Source organism: Oryctolagus cuniculus, chromosome 12, assembly GCF_964237555.1.
Source record: "Oryctolagus cuniculus chromosome 12, mOryCun1.1, whole genome shotgun sequence".
NCBI classification, from domain to species: domain Eukaryota; kingdom Metazoa; phylum Chordata; class Mammalia; order Lagomorpha; family Leporidae; genus Oryctolagus; species Oryctolagus cuniculus.
In genome coordinates, this window is record NC_091443.1 from 80,667,759 (window position 1) to 80,687,861 (window position 20,103).

The 20,103-nt window shown below is 42.6% G+C and overlaps 1 long non-coding RNA gene across 1 annotated transcript in view; it reads left to right on the forward strand.

Annotated features, from left to right (window-relative positions):
- The first annotated feature begins 431 nt into the window (after positions 1 to 431).
- LOC127483686 (uncharacterized) overlaps positions 432 to 20,103 on the forward strand; it is a 68,454-nt gene continuing 48,782 nt past the window's right edge. Inside the window, exon 1 of the long non-coding RNA XR_011380921.1 lies at positions 432 to 672. This is a non-coding gene — a long non-coding RNA (uncharacterized lncRNA). The remainder of the gene's footprint in view (positions 673 to 20,103) is intronic.

Sequence of the window (20,103 nt, forward strand, 5' to 3'; positions counted from 1 at the left end):
TATGCGGTCATGCAGGGTCCCCTCCAGCTCTCCTCTATTCCATTCCTTGGAAACCCTAAGGGACTGCTCTCCAAGCTGTGGTTGACACCATACTCAGCAGTGTACCCAGGAGATTGGCCCCACTGACAGCTGTAGCTTTCCCTTGAGGTCTCTTGAGTCTTTCTCTCTTGGTGGTTTCCTCTCCCTCCATAAAGAACTTGAAGCCTTTGATACTTCTCACAAAGTGGGTGGGAGGAAACAAAGGAATTGGGAATTCAGTGAGCACTCACTACAGACCAGTGCTGTGTGAGGCCGTCTCCCTGCATCACGCCTTTACTAGAGAAGTAATACCACTTCCTTTTTGAGAGAGGGGGGAAATGTGGCTCTAGGGTGGACTGGATCACAGAGCTGGGGAGTGAAGTCACAGTTGTCCGTCTCTGTCATCTTTGCAGAAACAGGGGGACCTGGCGTTAAAGACACCCAGTGCACTGGAGCTAAAAAGCCAAGCAGCAGAACCAAGCAAATGGAATTTCTCTCTATGAGCAGTAAGCCGTCTTGGTCAAAATACTTCCACTGAGCTGGCAAGCATCGGGGGAGGCCCTGAGATGCAGCAGGAAGCAGACGGGCTAGGTGGCTCTTTGGCTCCTTTATGACGCTCCCTTACTGCTGAGGAGGCGGGGAATAAACATAAAAGTAAGCGTACAAGTGCGACATTTTTAGGTTGTGGTAAATCCCATGAGGGCAACAAAAGAGACAGTGGTGTCGGGGGTAACTGGGCAAACTGAGTGGGTGTTTGGGGAAGTGGTGCATGAGTTCTGAACTAAAAGGAGAGAGAGAAACCCCAGAGGAGAGAATAAGGGAGAACAAGCTGGGCAGGGGACTGCAAGTGCAGGTGCCCCCTGCTGGACAGAGCTTGGAGAAGGGCGGGTCAGCGTGGCTGAGCACAGTGGGTGAGGTTTGTGTGGAGAGGGCCGCAGTGGCCAAGTGGAGAGGAGGCTTGAAGGCCATGGTCCAGAGGCTGGATTGTATTCCAACAGCAATGAGAATCTGTAGAGTTTTTGGCTCAGCTTGGAAGGGTGGTTCTACAGTGGAGACTCCAAATAACTCAAAACTCACAGAGAAATTTGGAGAGCATTCTCTCATGGCTGCCCAGCACAATGGCCTGCCCCAGACTATCTCCTCTGCAAAAATATTTCTGCTTACCCATATGGAAAAAACCTAGTTAACATATTTTAGGAGTTATAGAGTGAATACATTCTTCAGTGTTTCTCTTACGATGAGCCATGAGTAGAGCTGGATCAGTATGAGTAGAAAGGTAGCACAGGGCCAACAATTAGGCTGCTAGTTAGGGTGCTTGTGTCCCACATCTGAATACCTGGGTTTCTGGGAGCAGTGATGGCTCTAGTGGTGGGGTCTTATCACCCACAGGAGAGACCAGAATTGAATTCCTAGCTCCTGGTTTCAGCCCACCGAGCTCTGGCTGTTGTGGGCATTAGGGGAGTAAACTAATGGATAAGAGTTTTATCTGTCTGTCTCTGTGCCTCTCAAATAAATAAGATGAAAAATAACAAAAAAGTAGTACCTTCATGTCAAGCAGGTAATATTTTCTCCTCCTCCTCCTTCTCTCTCTCACTTCCTTCCTTCCTTTCTTATTTTTGCAAGTATATTTAAATCCATGGCTTCCAGGAAAGGAGCTGGCTCTCCCTTGGAAAAGCTCCACATGTCCTTTTGAGGTCATGTCTTGAAATCTGGGGCAGATTCATCTGACACAGACCTCTAGGAAGGCATTTCATGTTGGAGGGAAGACAGTCCATTGTGGATGCCTTGCAGAGTGCCCTGGATGGGAGAAGCTTGCAAAACCCACCAACAAGTTAAGTAATCTCCACTTCCCCAGCAACTCTCCAGCAGCATAGTACTCAGAGGACCAACAACAGGAAGGCAGGAAGCCCATGGTGCCAGAACCTGGGGAGAGAAAAAGATGATGAAAAATAACTTCCGGAAGAAATAAACTCACATTTTAAATAGAAACAGGATTTAAAGAAAAATAAAGCCAAAAATCCCATCCAACAGGAAATGATGATCAGCTTTAAGAAATTCCAGGGAGAGTACCCTGGGACAGTTGAAAAAATTGGCACAAGGACATCAGTTGGGCTGAGGAGGAGCTAAGGATGGATTGACAAGTTTCCCAAACATCTGGAGTTGTTCTCAGTATCCTAACACTCTACCAGGATCCTCAGAGGGTAGAGATGTCACCAATGTGCCAGAGGAGTTTGGTGAAGGTGGTATGGACACTTGTCACCATTGCTCCATGACCTCCTGCAGTCAGTGGATAATTACTGTGCACACAGATTCCAGGCATCATGGATATTTAGGGAAAAAAATAACCAGCCTGCCTCCCTGCTCTCAAGAGGCACACACCCATTGCTCTGGGAACACTATGCTTACCAATTGGAGAGTTCCTTAAGATTGTTTATGAGAGCGACTTGCCATACTCCATCAATGGGCCAGGAAAAGTGACTGAAGCTAGATCATCAGATGTACTCTCCCTGAAATTTGAATCATGAGGAGTGACAAAAAATACTGGGGGAAACATAGTTGGAGTAGATTCATCCACATTCTGCAGAGAAATCTCCTCTTGTGGTTGCGACCTGGAACCTCAGAACTACTGTCTTTCAAGGCAGCGCCCTCAGTCCTCCCATAAATTCTGTGAGCTGCTGCATAGCTATTGGATGGACGCCAACTCTGCTTAGGTTTGCCAATGTTGGCGTCTGTTGCTTGCAGCCAATGATCCTTGACTAAGGACCAGGAAGAAGTGGTTTTATATAAATGATTGCCTTTGCAATTTAGATTAAAATTTTGAATTCTTATGTATAAATCTTATTTTTCTAACTTAGATACTCTTGTCTAAACTATTGAAATAGACTTCCTTTGTTCTCTTTGCCTTCAGTTTCTCACAGTGTCTCCAGGCACTACAGTCAGGATTATTATTCTAAACTATTTCTTTACTTCTTCAGAATCCTCAGCCTCCTTAGCCCGGTGGGCAAAGCCTGCCAAAGTCTGGTCCTGCCTTTGTAACTTGCTCCTGACATTCTCACGTATGCAATGTTAAGGCCACATGGCAAGGGTGGTGGGGGGAGGGCTACTCATTCTCAAGTTCTCAATGCAGTGGTCTACCTCAGTGCCTTTGCACAAGTCCTTCCCTCGCCCAGGAATACCATGTTTCTGTGTTCTTTGTAAGCTCTACTTTATCTTGAAGAACTCAGTTGAAATATTAGCTCTGGCATGAAGCCATCTCTGACCACCTAGAAGGAATTAATCACATCTCCCTCTGTGTTCCCATGACCCCTATCTTGAACTGCTACTGTTGGCTTCTGTCTTGACCCTGAGGTAGCTTTATGCATGTTCATGGGCTATTCTACATGCAGCAAGGGCCTGCATCTCTGGTCTTGTAAAGCTTAGTAAAGTGCCAGGCTAAACAGACGATGAATGTTTTTGAATTAATTTAATTTGCTAGGCATAAGACTGTAAAAGTTATTATTAGTTGAAATTGATCTGAAGATGAAGAGTCAGGTTCAGACCACACAGTCAAAAACCAAGCCTTCCTCATACAGTCTCCTTCAATGCACAGACCAACAGCCCTTGTGCCACCTCTGCACTGGATGTCGGCTGTCTCCTCTCCATGGTCTACCTGGTCCCTCGCACATGCCAGGAGTTAAGTAAGTTATTGTTGAATGAATGAATAGATAAATGAACTTGATCCTCATTTACCCTAGGATGAATCGTGACTCATACCCATCCCTAACACTTGTGAGGCCTCGTGCAAAAGTAGAAAGAAGTCTAACATAGCAGGTGTCTGAATATTTCAAGTTACCAAGGAAGTTAAATAATTGTTCTACTTTTTGTTTTCTTTCTACCTTGACTAAGATGTCTTTACTACTGGGACTTTGTCAGAAAGTGGCTCAGGAAAGGTTCACTGTAGACCTTCAGCCCTGGGCCTGCTCACTTCCCTTCTTCCCCTGGCTGTGCCTCATTCCTTGAGCGGCCTCACATATCTTAACTGTGGCCACAGCACCCCACAAAACACTACCCTTGGTCCTGCATTGGTTCTCCCTTGACCCTAGGGGTTTGCATTTTGAAAGTCTTGCCTGTTCTTAGGAGGGGCCGGCGCCGCGGCTCACTAGGCTAATCCTCCGCCTAGCGGCGCCGGCACACGGGGTTCTAGTCCCGGTTGGGGCGCCGGATTCTGTCCCGGCTGCCCCTCTTCCAGGCCAGCTCTCTGCTGTGGCCCGGGAGTGCAGTGGAGGATGGCCCAGGTGCTTGGGCCCTGCACCCCATGGGAGACCAGGAAAAGCACCTGGCTCCTGGCTCCTGCCATCGGATCAGCGCGGTGCGCCGGCCGCAGCGCGCAGGCCGCGGTGGCCATTGGAGGGTGAACCAACGGCAAAAGGAAGACCTTTCTCTCTGTCTCTCTCTCTCACTGTCCACTCTGCCTGTCAAAAAAAAAAAAAAAAATTAAAAAAAAAAGAAAGTCTTACCTGTCCTTAGGAGGGCCAGGCCAAAGATGAGACCCACACAGGTATGGAAGCAGCTCAGAGACTTTGAGGCAAGGATTTCCGGGGTCCTGCATACAAGGGCATAGTCCAGAAAGGGAAGTATGGACTCCATCCTGCATACTCATCATTTTACAGGGAGAAGAATGGTTAGACGAGGGCAAGAGTAGACCCAGGGCAGGGGCCTTTCCTGCCCAGCTCCAAGGACAGTACGGCTCTGGCTTTATACTTTCACTTAGAGATTTATCCTTCTAGGGATCAGATAAGAAAGACATCCCTCCCTCCACTTCATGAGTCTGCTTCTACAGCGTTTACCCTGGGAGGCTGCATACGAGCAACGGAAGCCCCGGAAATGCCGTGGGTGAGAGTGAAGCCACATGACCCCTAAGGGGAGTCACAGGACGAAATGCAATAGGTAAGGTCCTTCTCCGTGTGGGGGCGAGAGTCACTTTCACATCAAGTATGCTTGACCATGGAGCTCCAGAAGTTTCTGCTCCTCTGCCGTGAAGCACGGTGCTTGGACATCGCCTTGGACAGACCCAGGCAGGTGGGAGGCCTGAAGGCTGACAATGACACTGCAATTTTTCTGAGCAGAGCGAAACCAGTGGCCGGTGCTTTAAAGAAAGAAGGAGATTTTCTGCACAAAGTCTTTCAAATGGGCTCCTGCAGACAGCTGTGGCCAAGCTTTTGAAATATCTCTAGCCTCTGTTTTCCTGCTGTGAAGTCTTGCGAGAAACAGCTTAGGAGCGATGAGCTGTTTGCTATTCTGGGGCAGTGGGTGTGCAGATGAAAGGGCAGATGAGCTGGGGCGGAATCATTCCCCAAGCGCCCATAAAATTTTTGATCTTTGGCCCCTGCTGTAAAGTGACTCTGGGAATGCCGGTCAGAAAGGACGGTGAGTTCCACGGCACGAGGCCTTGCCAGGACCTCCATCTGGGCACCTGGAATACAGTCCTTGGCACCCAGGGCACCAAGATGGGGACTTTCAGCAATCCTGGTGACTCCATAGGCCTGTTGCAACCCCAGAGGATCTCAGGCGGGCGACACTGAGAAGTGGGGAGGTCTCATGAGCTAAGCCTTGGCAAGGGTGTTGATGTAAAGAAGCAAATATTCCACCAAGAAAGTGAAGTTTTGTCTGTGCTTAAACTGAGGATTTAAATCACTTAGGTTCAGGTGAGTTGGGGCTGCTTGACTCGCTGAGCAGAGCGCTTAGCTGGGAGTCAGGAGACTGGGAGTGAGCTCTGGACTTTGTCACCACTTGGCTGGGTGACTGGCCAAATTACATCCCTCCCTGGAAAATGAGAGCTTTGGACTATGTGTCCTAGAAGTTACCATCCAACTCAAGTGTTTGAAATTAAGTTTTCAGAAGTAGTGGGTTCCAAGAGGCGGTCCTGGAAATGTTGTCATGTATTCCTCACGTTGAAAGGATTTCCTGATTCCGTTTTTCTTCAGATAACTATACCATTTGCTTAGAGCTGGGATTTTGAGCTCTGGCAATCTACGTTCAGTCCTAGCTTGGTCACTGATAACTGTGGACTTTGGGTGCGTGTTGGTCCCTTTACTTTCCTTATCTGTGAGGATATCACCTGCTTCCCCGGTGGCTGGGAGAGTTAGATGAGATGATAGCTGTGCATGCTGCCTCTAGGGTTAGCTCTCCATCTGCACAGCAGCACTGCTCTTGAGATTGGCAAGGCTGGGCTGGCTCGTGGAGGATGCCACAGGAGGGAACTGGTTGCCCTTGGACTAGGACTTCCAAGGCCATTGCTGAGGAGGGTACAGGCTTTTCCCAGACATAATGTTCCATTTTTTCTCCATAGAAAACCCATGTTCCACACTGGATGAAGTGAAGGACATGACTCACAGGCAAGGTTTCCTAAAGTAGCTCCAGGGTGATCCAGGTGTATTCCTCAGATCCAGAGGCTGTGTTGGAGACAAAGCCATAGAAGTTCAAAGCCTTAGCTGGGATGGGAGGCAGCTCTGGTATAATGCCAAGGGTTTGGAGTTAGGGTTGGTATAAGGACTCTGTTTAATTTGACTTAGTGTCCCTGCTACTTAATAATGTCGCTGTCATTCTGCTGGGGCTAAATAAATGTATGCTTATTGAATAGAGGAAGGAAAGAGGAAAGGAAAAAAGAACAGAAAGGAAGGAAGGGAAGAGGGGCTAAGCTTGACTGCTGGCTCCGCCGCATGAAACCTGGAGCTTCAGTTTCCTCATTTGTAAAATGTGGATTAAAATTTTTACTGCCGAGGCTGGAGGATTCATTGTGGCACAGCATTTTAATCTGCAAGCTATTATGTTTCTACATCTCTCTGTCTTTTGTCTGACAGTCTGGGATAATAGCAAAAACAACAAAATCTAAGCTGAAAGTTGCAGGAAGTGAACATGGAAGCCCTTTTCCTGATTGGTTAATCCCCATGAAAATGGCCTGGCTTCCAACTGTATTTTAATTTAACATGGATGTTGACTCATCAGATTTATTTTCTTGGCCTCAGGGTTTGTATATTTTTTGAGAAAAGAGGCAAGTCGTAATAAAATAAATGCATAAAATTTTTTCTTGTTGTTTGGGTTTTACCTAGAATGTTGTTACTCCACTCAGTGATTCTTATTCTGTACACTAAAGATGTCAAGCTTCAACTCATTAGCAACATGTTCAGCTATGAAGGAAATTCTCAGCTTCTATAATGTGTGATCAAGGCAAGGCATTCAGCAGTTTCGCTCTCCTAGGTGAGACACGTGCAGACCCTGTTCCGAATAGCATTGGCTTACACTTCTTTCTGGTGCTGCTCCTATGCTTCCTTAGCACAGTAGTCATTCTAAGCATATCATGTGCCCAGCATTGTGCAAGGGGCTGAGATTATAGGATGAACAAGACACAGGCCTTGTCCTCACATCAAAGGGCAGACACAATAGTAATTGCGCACATACTAATTGGCTAATTTCCAAATATCATTGAGAGGAAATTCTTTTGAAATTATCCAGAAATGGAATTAATCAGGCCATAGTTTCCAAGTAGAACAGAAAAATCAAGTAGTACTGAGCTCCTATTTTGTGTTAATGTGATGTGAGTGTCTCACATGTACCAGTTCAGGCCCCTGCTTTCCAAGTGCTCCTGAAAGCAGCCAGCTCCCATTGTGTAGCAGGAGTAACTGAGATGCAGAGAAGTTAGCTGGTCGGCACAGGGTCTTTATAGTCATGTATACTCAAGTCTTGCCCTTTCAACTGTATCACATCACAACTGAATAATGTACCCAAGTAAGTAAAAACACTTTTTCACCCGTTCTTCCTATGCCTTATAGAGTTTCTGAAGTCTAGAGTCAAGATGTTTTGGGTGAAACACTGCAGGTTGGTCCAGCTCTGGGGCAGTAGTCTGGCAGCCATGCTGCAGCTTCATTCACAGTGAGTCAGGAGTGCTCCGTTCCGAGCCCTGCCCTCTGACGGGCTTATGTTCTTTATGGGTCTTGGCAGGAGGGAGAAGTAGTTAAAGCCACATTTGGCTTCAACATAAGCCGAATCCATGTGATCCATGTGATCTTTGAGTGACTTCCTCACCTGTCAATTGGAAATGATAATAATATATATATATATATATATCATGGGATTGTTGTACCAAATCAGATAGTCTCTACAAAGTGTTCCTCAAGTAGGAGACCTAGAAATGTACATTAGCTATGATTCTTTTTAGCCTTCAGACATTTCCAAAGATGGAGTGGGCTGGCAGAAGCTCACTTGGAGCACAGGGAGCCTAAGCATTAGGTTAGCTAACTCTGAGCCATTCGGCACACTACATCAGTAGGCCTATGAATGTGGTTTTTGGAAGTTCTAGGACCCTAGTTGACCACCTCTATGTTTTTTTCAGTTTGTATTTCATAGTACCTGCCAGAAAAATACAATACTTCTAGTCAATTGAATGGTTGAGAGTACTTAGTACAAATTAAGTACCTTAGTGGAAATAAAAGTCACATCCCCCTCTCATGTCACAGTGTTATGAGAGTCCCATTGTTTAGTGTCCCACAACATTGCCAAGACGCATGTGAAGAAGGCTGTCTGGCCAGGTGTCCCAGGCCTGTCCTTGAGTGTGAAGTGAGTCCTCCACCATTTCTTGGGTACAGTAGAATATCACCCAGCAGAAGCCAAGGTCCTGATTCCAAAAGGGTTCTCGCAGATGTTGCCTTTTCCTAATTTCTGCAGTCAGTTCTGGTCTCTGTGGCTCTTCCTGTCCAAGTTGTGCTTGGGCTGTCCAGGAACTGAGCAAGAGCCTTTATCCATTTCATCAGGGCTCAGACATCTGGGATGCCTCTAGGGGTCCAATTAATTAAAAGCATGCCTCACATGCAAATGTGTCCATTCAGTTGTTCTGCATTTGAAATAAATGAAGCAGGTTTTTTTTTTTTTTTAATAGCATCAAGTTTTCAATTTTATTATCTTTTTGCCTCCCCTCCACTGAAAAATATACTTCATTGTTTTTAGAGGGTAGCATGTTTAGAAGGAAATTATACTGGTTAGATTTTGATTGTGACTCACTGAAAAGTTTAATGTACCACTGGCCCAAACAATTAGGAAATTCACTATGTCATGTAACAGGAAGCTCAGAAATAGGGTGGGCTGCAGTGCTGATTCAGCTGCTCAGTGACGTCATTGAGCATCCCAGTTCTCAGGGCCTCTGAGCTGCAGCATCCTCTGTGTGTTAGCTTTGCCTGCATGCTAGCTCTCCACATCTAGACCAGACAATGTCCAGAGGGAGCAAAAGACAATGCCTTCTTTGTGTCTGTATTTTTATCCAGGAGCAGCTGGCACTCTACCTCTCAGATTTTATTAGCCAGTTTTCTATCCTATCCCCATCCCCAAATCAGTCTTCAGCAAGGGGAATGGGATGAGCATAATCAGCCTGAATGAGTCATTTGGGGAAGAGTGGATGTTGGGCTGGGAAGCCATCCCTACTCCAGTAGACATAGGCACTATTTTAAACTTGTAGATTCCAGTTGGTGACCACCCCAGTGCTATGGATGCTGTAGGTCTTTAGTACAAAGTTGACAGCGATGCCCAAAAAAGATTTAGGTTCTGTCATCTCTGTCATTGAAACCTGTTTAAATCTGCTGCTTGGAGGTTCCCTAACACCTTAGTCTAGCTCAGCACAAGCACGGTCAAGCTACAAGGATGCCAGCGTGTCTCTAAGCTAGTGGTGCCTCTTGGGGCTGTATCACAAAAGCAGGAACTGGGGAGTGGCCTGGATCTGTGGTTTGGCAGGTCCACTGAGGCTCTTGTTCGCATTCCTCCCTGAAGGCAGGACAGATGAGTAGTGCAGAGCTGGCTTCCTCAGCCTGACTCATGCAGAGTGAGGGGAATTCTCAAGACGCACCACTCTGAGCAGTCCTTTCTGGGTTCTATGGCTTCACTTGCCCACTGATTAACTATGAGTATTAGAGGGGTCTAGAAATTATCAGTATGGCTATTTGAATAATAAAATCAAGTTCTTGCATCATTCCACTGTTCCTTTGAGGGGGAAAAGTGTTTGGAGCTCAAAACCCATGAAGACCTTTCCTGTTTCTGATGTCTGTATCACAGACTTGGCTGCAAAGGTTAAATGTTTTGGATTACAAAATGTACATTATATGGGGGTCTTCCTATAAATCAACAAGGCAGGTATGTTAAACACAGAAAAATATCTACAGCTGTTCCCTTACTCATCCTGCTTGTTATTTAACTCAGTCTGGGCCCTAAGGAACATTTTTAGTTGTACTGTCAACAGTTTCAAAACAAAGAAGAAACTGCGACTGGCAAATGAGGAACCCAGCTGGCCCTCTGTTTAGGCTCCCACTGCATATACTTTAATCCTGACACCTGCAAGCTATTTAATCAGGATTTACAATTGAACATGAAGGATGAGGGGTCCGCAGGGCTGTGTTCCTAGTGTTTGGATTGCAAATGATGGAGAAAAACTTTGTTATCGGATGTTGTAGTTATTTGAAGTTGGGTGCCCTCTAACCCACGGGGAACCCAGCATCATTTATCACTCCCCAGAAAAAACTCAGCTCAGGCAGACGCTGCCCCTCACAGCCCAACATTCTATTTTTGCTTTTCCTGTATTCTAGAGTAAACAAACTTGGAATTTATGAACATTAAGAAAAATAATTTCCAGAGAGCATGTGGCAGGAGAAAGTAGTTCAGAGTGAAAATAGTGAAAGCACAGTCTTGATTTGGACACAAAGCAAAACGTAGACAAGGGCATTTGCCTACTGTCTGGCCAAGGTGTACAGTATACAGAATGTCCTCTATTCACAAAGTTACCAACTTTCATGGTAAAGAAAAAAACCTTAAGTTAGAGAAAAATATGGCAATTGTGCCCAAAACAACAGATGGAATTTACAGTTGCTTGTAAATGAGCAAATTACTCAAATGGATTTTTAAAAATGCTCTAATTTTGGAGTTGGAAAAATCACCTTAGGAAAAATCCTAAAAGTCTAGAGTGGAAACTTTCTGTAAGATTAGCTACCTTAATGGTGTGATTGGAAGGAGCCTCCAGAAATGGCAACTGATCACTACTTATCAAGTCTCCTCTGGGTTGAGTATTGTAGGAGAAAGGAAAAACCAGAAGACAAGTCCCTGCCCTCAGGAAGCTTCTCCTCTCCTTAGAAGAGAAGGTCCCAGTTGAGACAATAAAAAAACGAGTTAGAACAGAACGGTGTTTCAATAGAAGGAAATTCAGAGAAGAGATGATCATTGCCAACTGAACTCATCAGATAGAACTTTCAGAAGAACCTGGAGTTTGATTTGAAAATGCAAGTAATTGAGATAGCACTGGTTCCCAACATACTGTAGCATAAAGAGACCCAAATGTTTAGACCCGCTGAACATTAATGTTTAGAATCCACTAACTGAGAAGTACCTACTGAAAAAACTACTATGAAAATTTACATTAAAAATTATGTTTGTGGCCTGACATCATGGTGCCTACGATGCCAATATCCCATATGAGCAACAGTTTGAGTTCCATTTCTGGTCCACCTGCCTGCTAATGTGCATTGGAAAGCAGTGGAAGATGGCCCCAAAACTTGGGCCCCTGCCACCCACATGGAAGACTTGGATGGAGTTCTAGGTTCCTGGCTTCAGCCTGGCCCATCCCCAGCCATTACAGTCGTTTGGAGAGTGAACCAGTACATGGAAGATCTCTCTCTCTATATATATAATTATATATATCTCTTCCTCTCTCTCTGTAACTCTGAATTTCAAATAAGTAAATCTTTAAAAAATGTTATGTTGTCATTTTCATCATAGCAATATTTACATGCATTTGGAAAACAGTACAAAAAAGGTGCAAAGCAAAGAGCTCAACCAGTCAATGTTCAAGATATGATTTTGTGTAGGGCTTCATATCTCCTTCTTGTAATAGTTCTATTTCATCTCTGGAGTCTAATGTCCACTGGCTTAGAATAATGTGCTTGGGTGCTTATGAAACTGCGCACATAGGCATTAGAGCAAATGCCTATCGAATTGAGCAGATGGTCCTGTAGACATCTGAAACACTTCAGTGGCAGTGATCAAGGAAGATGGGGCTTGGATGTTGCTTTCGTAGCAACTTTCAGTATCTCCATCAACAAGTCAGCACTTCAGCAATTCCCTTCTCTTCATCCACTGATTTCAATATGCCCAGGTTGGCAGTGGCACCAATTCAAATGAATCTAGAGAGGAAAAGCTACGAAGTATGGACAAAGTCATTTAACATCTTCCACTGGACATGCAACAAGCTTACCATGAAAATCCCTTTTACTGTCGAGTTTGCACTGCTTTTAAAGACCACCAGGCTGCTAGATTTGCTGGTCTCCTCAAGCAACTGCTTATCCATGTGAATAAGAAAATGTGCTAATTTTTTTCCTGAATGTTAAATAGCAGATGTTTCCTTATGTTTTTAAGCATTCAAAACACAGGAAAACAGAGAAGAAAATTCAGCCAGCTTTCTGCTGTGATTGTTTTGGCACATAACATCATTTTGAATGCTGATTGTTTTCACCTAATATACTGGGCTTAGATTCCTTGTCAATATGTATTTTCAAATCCTGATTTTTAATGGCTGCATAATATTTGACCTCATGAATTTCCCATAAATATTTGACCAAATCCTTTTTGTTACACTCCTAGGTTGTCTCCATCTTTTTAAACTTTAACAATGAAGTGATGAATATTTTATACATAAATCTTTATGTTTATCTGCAAGAAAATTCATCTTCATTTGACCAAACACCTTGAATTCTATAGTTAAATTCTGGAGTTTTCCATCTTGTTTTGGCTTTCTACCAGTTTCAGATTTTTTTCCCCCCAGATACATTCAAGTTTAATTGACAAATAAATAAAAATTGTGGATATTCAAGGTACACAGTGTGATGATTTGATACACATATAGACTGTATAACAATTACCACAATCAAATCAATTAACTTAACCAGCACCAGCCATAGTTACCATGTGTGTATGTACTCAGGTGCTCTTATCAAATTTCAAGTAAACTATACAACAAATTAACTATAGTGACCTTGCTGTATATTAGTCTCCCAGAACTTCTTCCTCTTACAAATAAAGCAGGGTCAGAACCCTTTGACAACATCTCCTCATTCCTCCCCACCACCTTCCAGCCGTTGGCAGCCACGATTCTACTCTCTGCTTCTGTGAGTTCAACTTTTTAAGGTTCTAAATGTAAGTGAGAGAATATAGTATTTGTCTTCATGTGTCTGGTTTATTTCGTTTATTTCACTTAGCATGATGTCCTCCAAATTCATCCATGTTGTAGCAAGTAATAAGACCTACTTTTTTGTATGACTGAATAACATTGCATTATATGTGTGTGTATACATATATATATATATATATATAATCCCAGTTTCCTTTTCCGTTCTTCTTTTGATGGATACTTAAGTTGTTTCCATTAGTTGGCTGATGTGAACAATACTGCAATGAACATAGCAGTGCAGAAATCTTTTTATTTTATTTTTTTATTTTATTTTTTGACAGGCAGAGTGGACAGTGAGAGAGAGAGACAGAGAGAAAGGTCTTCCTTTCGCCGTTGGTTCACCCTCCAATGGCCGCCGCGGCCGGCGCGCTGCGGCCAGCACACCGCGCTGATCCGATGGCAGGAGCTAGGAGCCAGGTGCTTTTCCTGGTCTCCCATTGGGTGCAGGGCCCAAGCACCTGGGCCATCCTCCACTGCACTCCCTGGCCACAGCAGAGAGCTGGCCTGGAAGAGGGGCAACCGGGACAGAATCCGGCACCCCGACCGGGACTAGAACCCGGTGTGCCGGCGCCGCAAGGCGGAGGATTAGCCTAGTGAGCCGCGGCGCCGGCCAACAGTGCAGAAATCTTTTAAAGATACTGGTTTCACTTCTTTTGAATGCATAAGAATATACAATATTAATATATTGCATATAATAACAATATATTCTTAATAATATATTCTTTTTTTATTTGACAGATAGAGTTAGACAGTGAGAGAGAGAGAGACAGAGAGAAAGGTCTTCCTTCCATTGGTTCACCCCCCCAATGGACGCTATGGCCAGAGCTACACCGATCCGAAGCCAGGAGCCAGGTGCTTCTTCCTGGTCTCCCATACGGGTACAGGCGCCCAAGCACTTGGGCCATCCTCCACTGCCCTCCCGGGCCACAGAGAGAGCTGGACTGGGAGAGGAGCAACCAGGACTAGAACCTGGTGCCCATATGGGATGCTGGCACCACAGGCAGAAGATTAACCAAGTGAGCCACGGAGCCGGCCCCAATAATATATTCTTAATAATATAGAATATATAAGCAGGCCGGCGCTGCGGCTCACTACGCTGGCTAATCCTCCGCCTTGCAGTGCCGGCATACCGGGTTCTAGTCCCGGTCGGGGCGCCGGATTCTGTCCTGGTTGCCCCTCTTCCAGGCCAGCTCTCTGCTGTGGCCCGGGAGTGCAGTGTAGGATGGCCCAGGTGCTTGGGCCCTGCACCCCATGGGAGACCAGGATAAATAAGTACCTGGCTCCTGCCATTGGATCAGCGCGGTGCGCCGGCTGCAGCAGGCCGGCCGCGGCGGCCATTGGAGGGTGAACCAACGGCAAAGGAAGACCTTTCTCTCTCTCTCTCTCTCTCTCTCTCACTGTCCATTCTGCCTGTCAAAAAAAAAAAAAAATATATATATATATATGCAGAGTGGGACTGCTGGATCATGTGGTAGTTCTATCTATCTATCTATCTTTCTTTCTCTTTCTTTCTCTCTCTCTCTCTCTCTCTCTCTCTCTCTCTCTCTCTCTCTCTCTTTCTTTCTTTCTTTCTTTCTTTCTTTCTTTCTTTCTTTCTTTCTTTCTTTCTTTCTTTCTTTCTTTCTTTTCTTGAGAAAACTCCATACTGTTTTCCATGATGGCTGTGCTGATTTAACGTTCCTACCAACACTGTGTAGGGAAGGGTTCCTTTTTCTCTACAACCTCACCAATGCTAGTTAGAACTTGTCTTTTTGGTAATAGCCAGATAGATGTGGGGTGATAACCACAGTAGTTCTGATTTGTCTTTCCCTCGTGATAGGTGATGTTGAGCCCCTGTTCATAAACTGTTGGCCATTGTATGTCTCATTGGGAAAAATGTCTTTTCAGTTCTTGTGCTCATTTTTAATTGGGTTTTATTTATTTTTTAGTATTGAATTATGTAAGATTCATTTATATTTTTATTAACACCTTATCATATATTTGGTTTACAAGTATTTTCTCCCATTCTGTAGGTTGCCTTTTAATATTGGTTGATTGTCTCCTTAGCTGTGAAGAAACATTGAGTTGGCTGCAGTCCCACTTGTTTATTTTTGCTTTTCTTTCCTATGCTTTTGGTGTCAAATTTTAAAAAATTGGTAAGAGCAACGTCAAGGGATTTTTTTCTCTAAGCTTTCTTTTAGGAGTTTCATGGTTTCAGGTCTTATATCTCAGTCTAATACATTTTAAGTTTTATAATAGTGTAAGCCAGGGTTCCAATTTTATTCTTTTGCATGTATATATTTCGTTTTTCCAGTACCACCAATTGGAAATATTATTTTTCCATGGTATATTTTGAAACCATTGTCAAAGATTGGTTAGGCATATATGCATTTTTTTTCCTGGACTATCAATGATGTTCCATTGGTCTGTGTGTCTGTATTTTTTTTTTTCTGTCAGTACCATACTGTTTGATTACCATAGCTTTGTATTATAATCTGAAATCAAAGAGTTTAAAACCTCAAGCATTGTTATTCTCTCTCCAGGTTTCTATGGTTGTTTGAGGGATCTTTGTGGCTTCATAGAAATTTTAGAATTTTTAAAAATTTCTGTGAAAAGTGTATATGAATTTTTTTTAAGATTTATTTTTATTTGAAAGTCAGAGTTACACAGAGAGAAGGAGAGGCAGAGAGAGAGAGAGAGAGAGAGAGAGGTCTTCCATCTACTGGTTCACTCCCCAATTGGCTGCAATGGCCCTAGCTGTGCCGATCCGAAGCCAGTGCAGTGTCCCAAGGACTTGGGCCATCTTCTACGGCTTTCTCAGGCCCTAGCAGAGAGCTGTATGGGAAGTGGAGCAGTGGGGACTTGAACCAGCACCCAGACGGCGGCTTTACCCACTGTGCCACAGCGCCGGCCCCAGTACTGTGTGAATTTTAATAGGGATTGTCATGAATTTAGATTGCTTTTGAGAAGTATAGAAAAATTAACAATATTAATTATTCCAACCCATGAACATGAGCTCTTGTCCTACTTACTTGTGTCTTAACTTTCTTTTATCAGCATCTTTTCATTTTCAATGCATAGGCATTTCACTTCCTTGGTTAAATTTATTCTTAAATAGTTTATTCTTTTTGATATCATGGAAATATGAAGGATCATAAGAGACTTTTATGAACAATTATATGCCAACAAGCTGGATAATCTAGGAGAAATGGATAAATTCCTAGGAGCTTACAGTCCATCAAGACTGAATCATGAAGAAATAGAAAATATGAATAATATTCTGTATCGAATATGAGATCAAATCAGTAATCAAAAACCTTCAAACAGCGCGGTGCGCCGGCCGCAGCGCGCCGGCCGTGGCGGCCATTGGAGGGTGAACCAATGGCAAAGGAAGACCTTTCTCTCTTTCTCTCTCTCTCACTGTCCACTCTGCCTGTCAAAAAAAAAAAAAAAAAAAAAAAAAAAAAAAGACTCCAGAGAAAATCCCAGGACCTGATGATTTCACAGGTGAATTCTACCAAGAATTTAAAGAATAATTTATTCCAATCTTTCTCTAATTTTGAGGAGGAAAAAATACTTCCAAATTAAATTTCTGGGGCCTTCATTACCCCCATAACAAAGCAAGATAAGGATACTACAAGAGAATTACAGGCTAATATTTCTAATGAACATAAATGCAAAAATACTTGACAAAATACCAGCAAACTGGATTCAATAGGAGCATCAAACACCATGATCAGGTGGATATGCAAACCACTGAATGTGATACTGAATGAAGGGTAAAAATCACATGCATCATTTAATAGATGCAGAAAAAATATTGAACAAAATTCAACATCATTTCCATAATGAAACCACGTGACAAATTAGGTATAGATTGAATGCACCTCAATGAAAACCATATGTGTAAGCCTAGAGCTAACATATTATTTAATGATGAAAAGCTCAAAGCTTTTCCTCTAAGATCAGAAATAAGACATGCGCTTGCCATGTCTGTTCAACAAAGTACTAGAAGTCCTAGCCAGAGCAGTTATGCAAAAAAGAAATAAAAGACCTATAAATGAGAAAGGAAGAAGTTAAACTGTCTCTGTTTGCAGATGACATGATCTTATATTTAGAAAACCCTAAAGACTCCACTAAAATCTCTCAGAGCTAATAGAAAAGTTTAGTACAGTTGTAGAATACAACGCCAATATACAAAACATCAGTTATAATTCTATACAGTGGATTGTCTACCAAAGAAATGAAGAAAACAATGCCAATTATAATAGCCTCTAAAGAATGAAGTCCTTAGAAATTAGTTTAACCAAGGAAATGAAAGATCAGAATCTATTTGAGATCTTCATTTAGCCATTGACAAAAGTACAGCTAATACAAGGCTGTGAGGTTACCTATTGCCACATAGTTAGGAAAGTCAGAAGAGCAGAAATTACCTTTTTGTCTTCTTATGGGAAGTTGAGGAAACAGTGCATTGTGCAACACAAGTAGTTGATAGAGGAGGAATTCAGACATAGAAACTCAATGCATGGAGAGCAAGGTACGCTCAGGGCAGGGCATGGTGCTTAAACTCTTGCTTGAAGGAAGAAATTCCAACTGAGCTCATCCTTGGAGTTTGGTCTTTTTGCCAATAAAATGGAGTGGTTTTATAATGATATATTTTTTTAAAAGAACATTTCTGTTTCTTTTTTTCTTTTTAAGATTTATTTATTTATCTGAAAGGCAGAGTTACTGAGAGAGAGAGAGAGAGAGAGAGAGATCTTTCATCCGTTGATTCACTCTCCAGATGGCTGCAATGGCCGGACAGAACCAGTCTGAAGTCAGGAGCCAGGAGCTTCTTCCAGCTCTCCCACATGGGAGTGCAGTGACCCCAGAGCTTGGGCCATCTTCTGCTGCTTCCCTATGCACATTGGCAAGGAGCTGCATTGGAAGTGGAGCAGCCAGGACTCGAACGGGCACCCTTAAGGGATGCCGGCACTGCAAGCAGCAGCTTTACCCACAGTCACAGTGCCAGTCTCTAATGATCCACCTTAATTCATGTGACTATTTATGGAAACTGTCCCTTTAACAAATAAGGATTACTTAAGACCATCCTAAACAAATGAAATTGTAATGGCCCTGATTTGAGAACAACAAAATTAAGATAACAATTTTTTGCAAGAAGATACTAGTTTCTTACTTTTGCATTCATAGAAAGTGTCCATAGTTAAGCATCTTAAAAATATTTGTTATTTTACTCTTTTTTCAGCTTAGCATTTGCATGCTGATAACTGTCTTTCAAAGTATTCCTGTAGTCCATGAGTAGAGAACTTAAATATATCAAAAATTGTGAGGGAAATAGAATGATATTGTATAATAATTATAACCCTAACGTGTGTCAGACCCAATTTCTTAAATTTCTAAGGATCAGAAAAACCCCTTATAACATTATTATAGAGAAAAGGAAATATCAAAATGTTTGAGAATTTATTTTAAATGAACAAAAACCTAAGAACAACACTTGACAAAAATAACATTGATAAAACCTCTGGCTCAATATCACATGTTAATAAACTTGCAAAAATCCTACTCAGAAGTATTAATATGCTAAAATATTTATTGTGTTGTGCAGGAGTTTAGGGATAGTTCATAAATGGGAAATCCAGGAATGTATAAAATATTATCTCAATATATGATCAAAATGCATAAGACCCAATATCTTTCATGTTTAAAACTTTCAATTAACTTGGTATAAAATGATACATACTATACCTGAAAAATTATACACACACATAAGCCAATAGCTCTGCAGCATCATTCTTAGTCATGAGACATTAAGGGCAATTTCTTTACAAGAGAAATAGGAGGATATTATCACCATTATTTTTATATTCATAATATAATATGAAAATCCTGGACAACGATGTGTATCTTGAAACAGGAAAGAGCAGGCTGTGTTACTCACAAATAATTTGATGGTTAATCTCGATCAGAGGTAGGTGAACAGTGCATCAAGGACTAGACTCAGTGGATGACTTTTATAAATAAAGGTTCATTGGAATGCAGTCCTGCCTTTGGCTTCTATATTATCTGTGGCTGTTTTCCCACTACTGTGGCAGAGTTTAATAGTTGTGACAGCAACCTCGTGGCTCATAAAGTCTTAAATATTTACTATCTGGCTTTTTACAGGACCACTCATCTAGCATACCACAAGAAAGCAGTTAAAGAAACCAGTCAGGTGTCAAAATGTAAAATCTACCAAGTATAGCTTTATACTAAACCAACACTAAGTTATATAATATTCAAAACTTTACAAAAAATAACACATTTGGACATACATAAGAGACAAGCTCTACACAAAGAAAATCACCCAATTTTAGTGAAGAGTATAAAAGAATATATAAGTAAATGTAGAACATAGTATGTACTGAGTGTCAGACAAATGGCAATCCTTCCCATAGTATTTTGTAAATTTAATGCAATTTCAATAAAAAATTGTAATTTGGGAGGAAATCAAAATGATTCATAAATTAATGTTTAAGAACTGTAAAAAAGAATTGACTAGCAGATAAATAGACCCTTCAACATAGAATGCAGACATTACTGAAATTTTTATTTCTTATTTACATAAAGTCCAAGATAATGTTTCAGATGGGCAAGCAACTCTTTTTAAAGGGAGGTGCAAAGACCCAGGCTGCTTCTCTCTTCTACAGCCTCCATGTCACCACCTGGCTTTCAAGGTTGTCTTTGGGATCCTCTCAGTTCTCGACAGCAGAAAAGGGAAGAACATGGAGAATTGCTTATGTGAGTGTTTGTTTTCAGAGACCACGCTGGAGGTGGCACACATCACTTTCCCTTATGCTCTCTCAGTCATAGAACTGTAACAAACTATAAGAGAG